This window comes from Palaemon carinicauda, chromosome 13, assembly GCF_036898095.1.
Source record: "Palaemon carinicauda isolate YSFRI2023 chromosome 13, ASM3689809v2, whole genome shotgun sequence".
NCBI lineage: Eukaryota > Metazoa > Arthropoda > Malacostraca > Decapoda > Palaemonidae > Palaemon > Palaemon carinicauda.
This window is the reverse complement of record NC_090737.1, coordinates 45,888,500-45,902,060: the sequence shown is the minus strand read 5'-3', so window position 1 is coordinate 45,902,060 and position 13,561 is coordinate 45,888,500.

The following is a 13,561-nucleotide window of genomic DNA, read 5'->3' as shown; positions in this document are numbered from 1 at the left end:
ATGACCTCAGAGATAGGATGTGATTCTTTCAAAAGATTCCTGACACTCGTTTGTCCACTTCCATTCTACACCCCTATTCAACAGATTATACAATGGATGTGCAATTGTAGACAAATTCTGAATGAAATTCCCATAAAATGTTACTAAACCTAGAAATGATTGTAATTCCTTAAAATTTTCTGGCACTTTTGATGATTGTACAGCTTTAATCTTCTCTTTAGTTTTGTGAATACCCTTGCCATTTATTACAAAACCTAAGTATTCCACTGAATCAACTTCTAAAATACATTTGTTCTTATTTACTCTAATATTATGTTCCTTCAACTTCTTCAGAACTGTTCGCAATCTTTCTCTATGTTCTCTTGTGTCTTTACCCGCAATTAAAATATCATCTATAAAAATGAATACTCCTTGCATTCCTGAAAAAATCTTATCCATAGTTTGTTGCCATATAGCTGGACTACTTGCAACTCCATAAGGTAATCTCTTTGGTCTAAACAAACCTAAGGATGTATTTACTGTACATAATTCTTGTGAAGTTTCATCCATGGGAAGCTGTTGAAATGCTGGTCTTAAATCTAATTTAGAAAAAACACTGCATCCTGACATAGTTGCAAACATGTCTTTCGGATTTGGTAAGGGATGTTGAGCTACTTGCAGTTGTGGATTTAACGTTACTTTGTAATCTCCACATAACCTAACCTGTTCACTTTCCTTCACAATAGGAACTAATTTCGTAGCCCAATCTGAATATGTAACCCTTTCCCAAGAACCTTCATTTTCTAATCTCCTGATTTCTGTTTCAACTGCACTTTTCAATGCATACGGTACTGGTCTGGGAGCACAAAATCTAGGAAAACTGTCAGGTTTCAAAACTAAAATTGCCTTTGCGTTCCTTACTGTACCTATTTTATCTTCAAATACGTCTTGAAACTCTGATATGATATTATCCATAGATATTTCATTTTTGTTTTCATCTTGTCTACCTGTAACCTTCAAAATACTAGGCCAATCTAACTTCAAATACTGTAGCCAATCTAAACCTAGCAAAGTTTGTCCATTACCTTTCACTACTGTTAATGGCATTCTCTCTAATTTTTGTTCTTTGTACTTTACTTCTACGTTCGAAGCACCTATCACCTGAATATCAAAACCATTATAACCTTTCAAAACTCTATTTGTACCTTCTAATAACAAATTAGAAATGCTTTTAGCCGTTTTCTCAGACATAATTGATACATCGGCTGCTGTGTCAACTTGCATCAAAATTGGTTTACCATTTATGATTACTTCTACCATGATATGTTTCTTTGCACCTTTGTTGACGGAATTAATGTGAAACGCAAAATCAGTTTCTGACCTAACCTGATTATCATGAACATTTTCCTCATTATTCTCTTGACCGATAGTATCAACTGTAGCATTTATTTTCTTTGCGTAATGTTTAGGGAATCTACGAGCAGTTGCAAAATGACCCATCTTTCTGCAATCCTGCCATGTCTGTCCAGTAGCAGGGCATTTCTGTGCTTCGTATGCAAGATGATCAGTTTTACCACACCTATAACACTTGGGTTTTTCCTGTTGTTTCTGTGTATAAGCCTGATTCTAATATTTATGAACATTAGTGTTAGGCACTTTTCTATGACTAGGCTTTGACATATTCCTTCTCTGATTCTCATTGGTTTTCCACTTAGAACCTACTGTATTAATTTTAGAATTTTCCATTTTATTTCCTTGGAGAACTACTTATTAGGTTACTTTGCCTATTTGATGTTTCTAAGCTCTGCCTGTTATCAATACCTTTTCTAATGTTAAATCTTTATCTTGCAATAATTTCTTTCTTAGCTCTTGTGATGTGCAATGTGCAATCACTTGATCTATGATAACATTTTCTAACTCTAGAAATTCACATGAAACGGCTAAATTCTTTAGTCTAGTCACAAATGCATCTAAACTTTCATTTTCTTTCTGATAAGCCTGCGTTGAAAACTGGTATCTTTCAAAAAATTTATTGACCTGAGGAGCAAAATATGTGGTAAGAGCCTTAATTGCAGCTTCACTTGTGTCATCTGTAGGCTGCAAAGTCTTAAACACTTCCCGAACTTCCCTACCTGCTGTATGAAGTAATAATGCCTTCTTTTGGGCATCCTTCATGTTCCCTAATGCTTCTAAATAAATCTTAAATTCCTCACACCACTGTTGCCATTGTGTTGCAACAGAATTGGGCTCAGCAGTGATGCTGAAACGTTCGAGGTGTTCTATATCAAAAGGCATTTTGAGTCTTACCTTAATACCTACAGTAGGTTAAACTACTGTTCTGCAGCCACAAGTTTACTTCCTACCTGTTTTGTAGCCTACCCAACTTTAAATTTCACCCTTTCTTGTGTTGTTTGTTTGATGAAATTCCTGTTCTGCTGCTTTTACAATCTTCATTGGGCGATTTTCCTCTTGTCCCTTAATGTACATAAGGACCATCTCTTGTGCTGGCCGTCCTTCTACATAAGGCCCAATGTTTCTTCTGCATGTGTTCGTCCTCCTGGCCGTCGCCAATTTTTATGTATGACTTTGGTAGGAAGTTCTATTAACCATAGTAGTTACCTGGAACATAGATGAACAATTGTTAGTAATTATTTCTCAGTTGATCCCATCTTTTGTCGTCAATTTTTCTTGGTAGGATTTAATAATACGTTGGTATTCTTAAAATACACCTTTAATGATATATGTGACTACATGGCTCTTTGACAGCTGACTCCTAAGTGTGTGTGAGCGTCATACACAATCTGACAAAACCAAAACATTGCTAAACAAAAGAGCATCGCTCTGAAAAGACTTAAATCCTACTCCAGTACAAAACTATAAAGAATCACATCCTATCTCTGAGGTAATCAACAAATGTTTGAATCCTAACACCAAAACAAATCATTACACTTATGTACAAAGCATAACATGATTTATTCATGCAATATGATGCAATGTTGCGCAATACCTGCAACACTTGAAATAATATAGTACATTATTACAATAATACATAACATGGATCATCCAGAGTGTTCTACAAACACTATGCTAAGCAAGTCCATGATCTGAAGCAGTATGTGGTGACGTCGGGTAGAGTATTTAACCCGCCGTCTAATTCTACGATGAACAGCTAATTGACTGGGACTGTCAATTAAAGGGAGAAGGGGTCATCCCTCTTACGGTGTGACCTCCTTGGATTAAGTGTTACCATGGTGACACTAGCTCTGTTCAAAATCCCAGATGTGGAATTATACAGATAGCTCTAGTGCCGGTGTACGTAGTACACAGTGCCGATAAAAGTAACCAGTACAGGAATTATGAAGAGAATTTGTTTTATGAATTTTCTTCAATCTGAGAGTGGCACTTATCGTTTCTTGCTTTCCAAGAAAGAAAAATAATCTCTGTACAGGTTACATGGATAGTTCCGTTATCATGCTACATTCATTTTACTTACTAATTTACCTAGTAACTTATTGAAAATAAACGTCTATTAGAATGTAATTGTGTCCTAACTCGCCCAACAATTGCATGATTAAAAGTCCAGAGTATGTACTTTTATATATTTGTATGCTCACAAACAATGGATTTAAGAAACACTGTTAAGTATTTGGTAATTTTCATCAACTACGAGACGGTTTGTTCATCTGGTTTATTCTTATGTTTGTCCATACATTATATTCTTACCTTGAGACACCCTGTTTCTACTGTCTAGATTGACTCTTCCCTGTAGGGGCAAGAAGCACTAACATCGGAGATGATTAGTGATAATGATGGATAATGGTAACGTCATTTGTCTCGATTGATCCAAATGATCATAGAAAGGTTGTCCCAAGGTTGAGGCACTGATGAAAATCCACAGATACATTAATGCTCTGGTAAACTTCCATCAGGACGACATGGCTTGAGCCCAAAAAACGGATTTTGAGCGACGCGAAAAATCTATTTTTGGGCGATATTGCCATATCTTCCTGATGGACCCACCCTTCTTTCTTAAGAGAAAAGATCTTCACAGTTCCCCCCCTGACGTACTGTATCTGTATCACCACGCTCAATGCTACAAGGAATGTCCGCCATCTTGGGAATGGCGCTGGGGTGGTGGTCAATAGTAGTACGGGAACGGGGGTAACCTTGTTACGGCCCCCCTTCTATTCTTTTGCCACGTCCCCCTCGAAGCGTAATCGCTATTAAGGGTGCAGATTGCTATGTGGCGTGTCAAGAATACGTCCTCTGATATTATGCGATATCCTTGAGGAAAATTTTAAGGATATTCGCTCCAGGAGTTAGAATTCTGGAACCTGAAGGTTAATTCTCTGGGAATATCACTGCAGTATAATATATCCCTTGGGAAGCTACTTTAGGAACTTCCATCAGGACGACATGGCGATCTCACCCAAAAATAGATTTTTCGCCTCGCCCAAAATCCGTTTATTCCACGCTTTTGGTCCCCTTACTTTAAAAAGGTCGTTTGCTTGTCTAGTTTGGCTAAACATTCTGCCATTTATTGTCGGTAGTGTTATGAACCATTCAGGAGAATTGGAATGCAATATTTTTAAAACTAGACAACATTTGACGAAGTAATATTGATTATCTACCTTAAGCCATTTCAAGGAATTTATTATTGGTGTTGCATGGTCGTACTTCTTTTCAGAACCCGAGAGAGAGAGAGAGAGAGAGAGAGAGAGAGAGAGAGAGAGAGAGAGAGAGAGAGAGAGAGAGAGAGAACTTGCATTGTTAGATACTTTCGGCTTTCGCCAGTATGACAGAGAGAGAGAGAGAGAGAGAGAGAGAGAGAGAGAGAGAGAGAGAGAGAGAGAGAGAGAGAGAGAGAGAGAGAGATAATTTTTCATTGTTGAAGATTGCTGGCTTTTGGCAGTACAGTAGAGAGGAAATTTACCGGTGTCTATTTGACAAGATTAAATTTCAAGAACGTACAATGCCCTCTATTATATATATTCTATGGTCTTTTTTACATCAGTAACAATGCAAATTCAACCTCGTCTAACAATATCATAAAGTTCCGGCATCCTGCCATCTTTACATCGACATAATTTTCCTAACTTAATGGAGACTAGGTATTCTCACCCGTTCAATATGCATCCATTTAGTTGATTTGGAGGTAATAGTGTAATTGATTGGATGAACCACCTGGTTTACGTTGGGGTTCGCTTGTTTGAAGGATTAGCTTGATTATCAGGATTCCTCTTTTAATCGTTATCAATTTTTTTTTCTTTTTAAAGGTTTCACGTAATTTGTAGTCTCTCAAATAGCTTTGTTCAGTAACAGGATTATAAAAAGAAGTTACTCTCTCTCTCTCTCTCTCTCTCTCTCTCTCTCTCTCTCTCTCTCTCTCTCTCTCTCTCTCTCTCTCTCTCTCCATGCTTCAAATTTGTGTATTTTCATAAATTCTTTGGGAATAAAAAGCTTAGAAAAAAAAACCTAATGCATTTGTTCATAAATCAAGACACTATTTGCCAGCACATCTTAATAGAGATTGTTGGTGGACAGTGCAGAAAATGTTTGTTCAGAACACTAAAATTAGATACAGTTATGAGAATATTAACAAGCAAGTCATAAATCTTTGACTGCCATAGTAATAATAAGAAAAATATATGTTAAGGATCTAAAGCAGCAAGTAACGTGATGTCAAATAGGAGTAAGTTGAGTATCTGGCAGCTGTAGACCTTTCCAGTTGACTTTTCAATCTCAGTTTGAACATTCTTGTTTGAATTAGTTTTGAAATCAGTCTTTTGTTCTTTCTTACCTGCAACTGCCAGATTGCCACCTGTTTGGATGCAGAATATCCCACCACGAACGTAGTGAGGGGCTGAGGCCTATAGGCAAGAGGCTACTGTAGCTGCATTTACGTGAGAGGTTTTAGCCGGCAGCCGGCCGGCTTTGAAAAAATCTCTCCTGCATTTATGTTGTTTATACATCATGGGGGGCAGACCGCAATACTATTTTAAAATTATACAAGGCCTTAATTTTTTCCAAAATTAGTTATGGATGTGAAATATACTCTTCAGCCACCCCAAGCCGGTTAAAAATATTAGATTTAATACATCATGCTATTGTTAGATTGTCCACAGGAGCGTTTAGAACCTCACCTATCCCAAGTCTCCTTGCTGATGCTGGAGAGTTACCTCTAGAGTCTAGACCTTTACCGAATTTCTGCTATTATTCGGTATTGGTTTAGATTGCAAAGACTCCCTAATTCTTCAGCCTTTCAGACTGCAAGCCTTGTAAGTCACTCAACATACTTTGAGTTGCACCCAAGATCTCTTCAACCTTATGGCTTTCGGGTGAAACAATTTTTAAGCAGTCTTGATATAATTAGAATTAAGGTGCTTCCATTTAAGGTATGATCAACGCCTTCATGGAAATTACCAGAGATATCTTTTTGTAAATATTTTATTGGAGTTAAGAAGAATATGACTGACTTATAATCCAGGTCTCTCTTTATGGAACATGTTGAAGAACATAGGGGATCGACTTTTATATATACTGACGGCTCCAAATCTGATGCTGGCGTTGGATTTACAGTACATAGTAATGGTTTAATTGTAGAGGTGCTCTTCCTCTAACAGCTTCAATATTTACTGCCAAACTGTATGGCATACTAACCGCTGTTGAGAAAATGGCGTTGAAAAACGAGGGTAATTTAACCATTTTTAGTGATGCAAGGAGTGTCCTTCAAGCTTTAGAAGTTTTTAATTCTAGTAACCCTCTAGTTTTAAAGATTTTAGAATGGCTTTTTATTATTGAACTGAGAGGTATAATGGTTCGATTTTGATGGGTTCCAGCATATGTGGAGGTGTGTGGGAATGAGAAAGCAGATTTATTGGCGAAGAATACTGCATACGAGTTGCTGCCAAGAAGGTATCCCATTCCGTGTAATGATTTCCTACCTAACATCAAGATATTGCTTTTCAATAAATGGCGACAGCACTGGGATAGTCTAGATGGCAATACAATGAGAAAAGTAACGAATTTCATATCACTTTGGAGGTATAACATGATGCCCCGAAAATGGGAGACAACTCCTTGCCGTCTCCGTATTGGTCACACTCAGTTGACACACGAGTGTCTGCTGAAGGGCCAACACCAACTGTATTGTGACGATTGTATAGTACCTTTAACAGTGAAGCATTTGTTGACCGAATGCCCCAGTTATAATAACTTAAGGAATAGATATTTGTTTGAGGCTCGATGTGAGGGTGGCAGGTTCATCCTTGCCAAGATTCTTTGACATGATGCATCCTACAATGCGAGTGGCATTTTTAGATTTATTTCAGAAGCAGGTCTTCTGAAAACTATTTAACTTTCATGACATTTAACTGTTATGGTTTTAATTAAATATGCTTATATATATATATATATATATATATATATATATATATATATATATATATATATATATATATATATATATATATATAAACTAAATGATATTGGCGTCAATGACCTTAGGTGTCAGGATGCCTGAAAACTTTAAATCAATCAATCAGACATTTCTCTTTGTACGCAAAGATGGTATCGAATCTTTTGAATATTATATTATTTCTAGTTAAGCTTCAACCCTATTTGGATTGATTGATTGATTGATTTGAAGTTCTCTAGCATCCTGACATCGAAGGTCATTGACGCCGATGAACCCTATTTGGAAAAGCAGGATGCCGCAAGCCATAGGCTCCAACAAGAAAAGTATCCCAGTGAGTAAGGATAATAAGAAAATAAATGAACTATATATGAGATGTAATTAATTAAACATATTAGCTTTTTTGAGATCAGTAACAACATTTAAACAGCACTGTCATATATAAACTATGAAGAGATACTTGATTCAACCTGTTAAACATAATAACATTTGTTGATAGTTTGAACTTCTAAAGTTCCACCTATTCAAAGGCAAGATCAGGAAGATCATTCCCCAATCCGATCACACCTGGAATAAAACTTCTAGAATACTATCTAGTGTCGAGCCGTATCATGAAGTATGATGGAAAAGCAAGACTTAGAATTAACTGTATACATAATAATACTTACCAGATAGTCTGGGAAGATCTTAAAACAAAGGATGGTCAGAATTATGAAAAATATTATACTGTACAGCATGCAAAATTAGCTGCATGATGGTGTCGAAGTCTCATAATAAAATAAGGAATAAGAGATTCCATAGACACCAAGTTTTTAATCAACCAATTGAGTTGTGAGTGAGCAGTTGAAAGCTAAACGGGAGAACAATTCTCGGAACGAAATAAATTTCATTATGCGTATATATTTCATGAATTTAGATGAAATTAAGAAGCTAGGTCTATTGGGTTATGTAAACATATGAATTGGTATTCGTTTATATCTATACAGTACCGTTTTATCTTTGCCAACTTCGTTGCGGCGAAAGTTATGTTTTGATAGGGGTATGGTATGTCGGTCTGTTTGTGTGTGTTTGTGATCCGTATAACTCAAAAAACTATTTGATCGAATCTCATAAATTTGGTGGGATGATTGGTCATGATCCAAGGACGTATTGATTTGGTCTTGAGAATGATTGGGTCAAAATTCAAGGCCAAAGTCACAGAAAGGTAAAACAACTAATAGTAAATCTCCAAAATTATTTGACCTAATCTCTTGGAATTTGATAGGATGATTGGCCATGATCCATGAACAATTCAATTAGATTTTGGAAGTGATTGGGTCAAAAACTCAAGGTCAAGGTCATGAAAAGGAAAAACAAATCCTTTGCCTATATCGTGGTCAATTTTTATCCAATTTGCATGAAACTAGTGCCAAAATGTACATAATTCAATTGTCTGTCTTGTGATGTAAAACATGATATAGTGACTTCAATATCCTTGTTTGTGTATTTATTTGTTTACATGTCTATCTGCGTGTTTGTGATTCGAATAACCCAAAATCTATTTGACCTAATCTCATGAAATTTGGTGAGAGGATTGACCATGATCGAAGAACAATTTGATTTGAATTTGGAAGGGATTGGGTCAAAGGCCAAGGTCGAAATAACGAAAAGGTAAAAAAATTGTTTTTTGCTATATCATGTTCAATTCTTATCCGATTTGCATGAACAAAGTTCTAGCATGGGCATAATTCAATTGCCTATGATATAAGCGAATCTATGCACTATACCGAGTGCCCATTCTAGTCTACAGTATGTAATAGGGCTCTTCGAATTTACTATCTCATTTTCTTATCCCAGTTATTGTTTAAGGAATCACACAATGGCTCTAACATAGTAAGGATAATACATCACACATTTGCGTACGATGTATTTCTCACTTATGGTTATCTCAAAGCCTTTCCCAATGAAATAGCATTTGTACCTTGTCAGGCGAAAGAACAATGTGTAGATATTTAACTGTTGTTAGTGCTTAGTGGGATGATGAAGCTTAAAGACGGGATTCATTGTAAATTTCTTAGATTAACATGGAAAACTGCCCGTATACTTTCCGATCAAAGACTCTCTTATCACTGTCGCCAATTTGCAGGTGGTACGGGATGTCCAAGTAGGGAATTCGTCTCGATCATGACTTATATAACCACATTTACAGGGTATAGGAATATTGCTTTCTATCATGGAAAATAGAATGATATAGATTCCATCTATACAATTGACTGAATTAGGCAAGTTAATACCTATAACTGAAAATCCAATTCAAGTAAAGGGCTAACAGTTTTGATGAAGCTGTGTAAAGAATAGACGTGAGTTTCACTTGGGTTTGAATATTTTGTCATTATTAGAATTTTGATAGAACTATCAATAATGAAAAGTTGCGGTCCAAAGTAATATAAATGTTAAAATGATTACCTGAAATCATATTAATGGTTTTCAATACTTAGGAACCAATAAAAAGAAATCCCATGAATGTTGCTGATTTTTTTTTTTTTTGTTATTTTTATTTTATTTACACTTGCAGGCTTTGACACAACTTCATTCAGTATGTTGAACTATGGAAGAACTCTTAATACGGTTGTGTCACATATAAACTTACTAAAAACTTACTGATTTTAGTTTGCGAACTCTTACATTCTCCTGACAAGACCAATGAATTGATAAAGTAAATTAGCACAGTTTCTTCCTCAGGATTACAAGCTAGTTTTAGTCTCCCTTGTATAACCCTAATACTGTTTTTGAAAAGCAAGAATCCGATCATTTCATTCCACTAACGATATGTGATAGTGACGAACGCCATTCACCATCTTCGCTTTTATTAGCTGTAAAAATGTAAAGGATAATAATATACGAGAGAGAGAGAGAGAGAGAGAGAGAGAGAGAGAGAGAGACTCGCGGTGAATGAAGAAGGAAGGTCTACTAGATTGCATTTAGGTAGGCCTACTGGTACTCAAAAGACGATCATTCATGTGTTATTCGTTTATATGAAAATGGAACTGACATTACAGTCCCTCTTTCATCATCATTTTCATAAAAGGGAGAGAGAGAGAGAGAGAGAGAGAGAGAGAGAGAGAGAGAGAGAGAGAGAGAGAGAGAGAGACTATTGCATAGAAATATTTCATTCTATGTTCCTAGGCTTATATTCAGAGCATAGGTTTTCATGTGAGGCTTTCCAGAAAGTTGGCCGGTCTCTTTTTCTTTCATTTCCATTATGACGAGCTTATCGCGATAAATAGATTCAAGAGTTGCATTTCAATGAAAAAATTCTCACTTGTGTCTCCCTTATATTCTAGAGGACATTTTTTCAAAGTAACAATGAAAAGCTCTTTTCATTTGGTTGGATTTCATACATACAAACACACGCATATATATATATATATATATATATATATATATATATATATATATATATATATATATATATATATATATATATATATATATATATATATAAATATATTTAATTAATGGCATTTTCGCTTCTAGAAAGCTTGAGGTTTAGCAGAAAGGCGAAAGAAAGTAGATACTTCAGCATTTGGACGGTTTATTGGCTAAGCTTTCGGGAACAACATTTCCCATCATCGGAGCTAAAAAAGGAATGTAAAACACATATTAATAGACATTACGTTAGTCAATGAAATTCTGTTAAAAAGGCAAGAATTTATTTCAAATCTCTTATAAAACGTAACTTGTCTAAGTTTATTTCTGACACAAAATCAGTACATGAACGTAAACTTTCGAAACTGGGTATTGAAAGGCCGAAGTTCCTTGCTCCTAGGGATGTAATTTTAAATTTTTCAGACTATACCCTTTCCAAAAAGGAAGAATTTTTGCTCTCTTTGGGGTTGGAGTTTTGTCTTCCTAATTTCCGACCGAGTTTCTCTAAGTTTTTCTTACCGTTTGAGATGTTTTTTAGTAATATTCGGAACCTCCCTTCTCATAATAATCTAGAAAAAGCCCGTCAATCAATACAAAATATTGCCCATGAAGCTTATGCCTCTTTAAAGTCACCTACATGGTTTCCATTTTTCAAGAAAGAAGATTTTAATATTCTAAAGTCTTTATTACTACGTAGTGATATCATTTTGTGTCGCCCTGACAAGGGTAAAGGTGTGGTGCTTCTCAATAAACAGGATTATACCGACAAAATGCTTCACATTCTTTCAGACAACAGTAAATTTTGTGAAATTGGGTCTCCAGAATTTAGTTTGATTTATAAAGTAGAGGACAAAATCAACCGTAACCTTAAACAACTCAAAGATGAATCCTTTTTATCAGAAGAAACATACCGTTCCTTGTACAGCACTGGTTCATCCTTCAGCGTTTTATATGGTTTACCCAAGGTTCACAAAGCTGACATACCTTTGCGTCCCATTCTGGCTGCTTACAACTCCGCTAATTTTAGTATAGCTAAATTTTTAGTCCCTTTACTCAGTGATCTCACTTCCAATGCTTACACCTTGCAAAACTCATCTCAGTTTGTACCTCATATTCTCCAGCAAGATCCCAATAGTTTTATGGTCAGTTATGATGTTACCTCTTTATTTACTAATATTCCACTATCGGAAACAATAGACATTATTTTAACTAGACCATTTCCCAACCCGACTTCCTCATTTCATGGTTTTAACGTTAACTCTTTTAGAAAATTACTTGAACTTGCCGTAACAGAAACTTTCTTTATTTTCAATAACACAGTCTACAAACAGGTCGATGGTATGGCTATGGGTTCTCCCTTGGGCCCTACCTTTGCAAATATATTTATGTGCCACCTAGAAAAGTTGTTCATTGATCAGTGCCCTGTGTCCTTTAAACCCCTATTTTATAGACGTTATGTTGATGATACATTTGTTCTTTTTAAAGATAGACATCATGCCACTTTGTTTTTAGAGTACATAAACTCATTTCATTCAAATATTAAGTTCACGTTGGACTCCGAACATAATGATCAACTTTCCTTTTTAGATATTAAGATTTCACGTTGTAATGGTGCATTTAGTACTGGCATTTTTAGAAAAACTTTTACTGGACTTGGGTTAAACTTTTTTAGTCACTGTCCGATTTCATTTAAAGTAAACTCATGTAAAACATTAATTTTTAGAGCTTTTAATCTTTCTTCAGATTGGGGTAGATTCCACGAGGAAATTAAATTTTTAAAATCATATTTTATTAGGAACTGTTATCCATGTGACGTGTTTGATAAATTTACAAAACAGTTTTTAGATAACTTTTTTATTCCGAAAGCCACCGTACTAAACGTACCAAAGAAGCAAATGTATGTGTCTCTACCATTTATATATAACTATAAAAATGTTAAATGTAAACTTGATAAAGCTCTTTCTAATTTGTATCCTTATGTTGATTTTAAGTTTGTATTCAAAAATCCACTATCCATAGGCAGCATGTTCACATTCAAAGACACTCTACCAGATTTGATGCGGTCCTCAATTGTTTACTTATACAATTGTCCTAAATGTAATTTAGGAACCTATGTTGGTTGTTCCAACCATCTCTTGAGGATCCGCATTGACTCTCATAGAGGAGTCAGTCACCGTACAGGTTGTATTTTAAATAAAAAAGAATTTTCTTCCATACGTAATCACGCTCAACAATGCAAGCAATTAATTAACTATTCTAATTTCAAAATACTAGCCCAATCCCCCAATAGCTATTCTCTACCTACCCTAGAATCACTTTTCATTAAACAGCTATCCCCAACTCTCAATCACTCAACAACCTCTGTTCCTTTACATATTGTCTAACAACTTAACCACTCAATCTTCAAACCATTACTTACACGCTCTAACGTCTAAACCTCTCCGTCCTTCCATGTCTCAGTCTTGGATATTTTTCCATACTAGGTGTGTTTCTTTCTTATCCAGAGTTTATTTTATTTTGTCTGTTTTTTTTTCTTTTTCTTTTATTCCAGGTTATTTCTGTGTATTATTTTCCATATTTATGATGTTTTGTGAATTCTTCTTTAAAGTTTTCTGTGTATTTGTTCTGATTTTGATATTGCTCTTTTCCTATAGCATTCATTTAATGTTTTAATGTTTTAATTTTTAATTTGATTTATATGGTTTAATTTATTATTTTTTAGTATATTTCCTCCACTTCATTTTTTAAGTATTTCGATTT